Source organism: Mustelus asterias, unplaced genomic scaffold (assembly GCF_964213995.1).
Source record: "Mustelus asterias unplaced genomic scaffold, sMusAst1.hap1.1 HAP1_SCAFFOLD_1602, whole genome shotgun sequence".
NCBI lineage: Eukaryota > Metazoa > Chordata > Chondrichthyes > Carcharhiniformes > Triakidae > Mustelus > Mustelus asterias.
In genome coordinates this window covers 78706-80670 of record NW_027591547.1, presented here as the reverse complement: position 1 = coordinate 80670, position 1965 = coordinate 78706, and the positions used below count along the sequence as shown (strand labels likewise).

The following is a 1965-nucleotide window of genomic DNA, read 5'->3' as shown; positions in this document are numbered from 1 at the left end:
TATTTTATTTTACATAAGTAAGGCTACTGCCTCACAGCGCTGGGGGCCCGGGTTCGATTCCTGGCTTGGGTGAATGTGCGGAGTCTGCACGTTCTCCCCGTGTCTGTGTGGGTTTCCTCCGGGTGCTCCGGTTTCCTCCCACAGTCTGAAAGACGTGCTGGTTAGGTGCTAAATTCTCCCTCAGTGTAACCCGAACAGGAGTGTGGGGACTAGGGGATTTTCGCAGTCACTTAATTGCAGTGTTAATGTAAGCCGACTTGTGACACTAATAAATAAACTTAAGACTAAAGTTTTAAAGTAAAGTTGATTTATTAGTCACAAGCAGATTTACATTCACACTGCAATGACTTTTCCGTGAAAATCTCCTAGTTGCCACACTCCGGCACCCGTTCGGGTACACGGAGGGAGAATTTAGCATGGCCAATTCACCTAACCCGCACATCTTTGGAATGTGGGAGGAAACCGGAGCACCCGGAGGAAACCCACGCAGACACGGGGAGAACGTGCAGACTCCACACAGACAGTGACCCAAGCCGGGAATCGAACTCAGGTCCCTGGCGCTGTGAGTGCCAAATGCTCCCTCCACTCATATTGTCTGTATCTTTAAGACCTGGTTGGCTGCAGAGATTCACATTCTAATCAGTATTCTGTAACTTGATTTTGTGTCTCTGTATGCCCTGTTTGAGAGCAGATATCCACTCCATCTGACGAAGGAGCAGCGCTCCAAAAGCTAATGGCATTTGCTACCAAATAAACCTGATGGGCTTTAACCTGGTGTTGTCAAAACTCTTACTGTGAGTGCTAACCACTGTTCCACCATGCAACTAAAACTAAGCTACTTACATGAAGAAATTAATATATGGAAATAAATTCAGAAAAGAGATACACTTTATTTTAAATATATAAAGATGTTTATATTTAAAAATTAATAGGAAATACATTTTATACGCAGATAAAAAATACACAAAAATACATATGCAAAGATATAGATGTATGGAAGCAAAATACTACGAGGTTCTCAAATAAAATGTTTCCTGTCCTAGATGCTAGCGGTTCTGCTGAGTCGTCCCAACATTCGCTGTTTTAATTTTAAGAAGTGCATACAACTTTTCCCCCCAGTGCCTACAGGCAATAGTATCTCTATGGAGTGCACTGGCATATTTTATCAGAGATAACACGCCATGAGCTAATAAATGCAGCTTTTCTTTTGGATTTGCAGATTTTTGTGTAAGTCAAAATTATACCGACTCTTTCTCTTTCTACGACACCCCACAAGTGGGCTAAAGAACTCTCTTTTGTTAAGTTTCCATTCATCACCTTCTCACGTGTACAAAGACAACTTGCACAAGAGTTCTGAACGAGCAAACGCAAACTTAAAGGTAATTTAACAACGGGACACAGCAGTGCTGAAATGACGCTGAAATTCATTGAAATACTAACAAAGTTGTGTGAATTTTTCAGGGTCAAAATGTTGCAAAAGTGCGCCGCCCGGGAATCGAACCCGGGTCGCAAGAATGGGAATCTTGCATGATACCACTACACCAGCGGCGCAGGCTGTAACTACAGCAGCACAGTATTGCATCTGAAAAGGCTCCAGAGACTGTTCACCTCATGGTTCCCCCTCAATTTTCAGCCCTTCTTCAATCATCTCATTCTTTATTTGGAAAGTAAGAAGAACATCTAGCCAACAGTTGTATGGAACTGTTTTGTTGGGGGGGGGGGGGGGGGGGCAGAGATTGGTTTGGGCTAGGTTTTAAAACATTTCTATCACTTCCAACCCACCCTTACCCTCACCAAAGAACTTCCAGGACCGAATAAGGAAAATATGCGTGGCAGGAACTTGCAACCCTGGAGTAGAATCATAGAATCCTTACAGTGCACAAGGAGGCCATTCGGCCCATCGAGTCTGCACCGACCACAATCCCACCCAGGCCCTATCCCCGTAACCCCACATATTTACTCTAG

The 1965-nt window shown here is 44.0% G+C and overlaps 1 non-coding gene across 1 annotated transcript; it reads right to left on the bottom strand.

The window, feature by feature from the left end:
- Nucleotides 1–1480: 1480 nt before the first annotated feature.
- Nucleotides 1481–1551, bottom strand: trnag-ccc (transfer RNA glycine (anticodon CCC)). The gene has a single exon. It is a non-coding gene; the product is annotated as a tRNA-Gly (tRNA).
- Nucleotides 1552–1965: the final 414 nt, after the last annotated feature.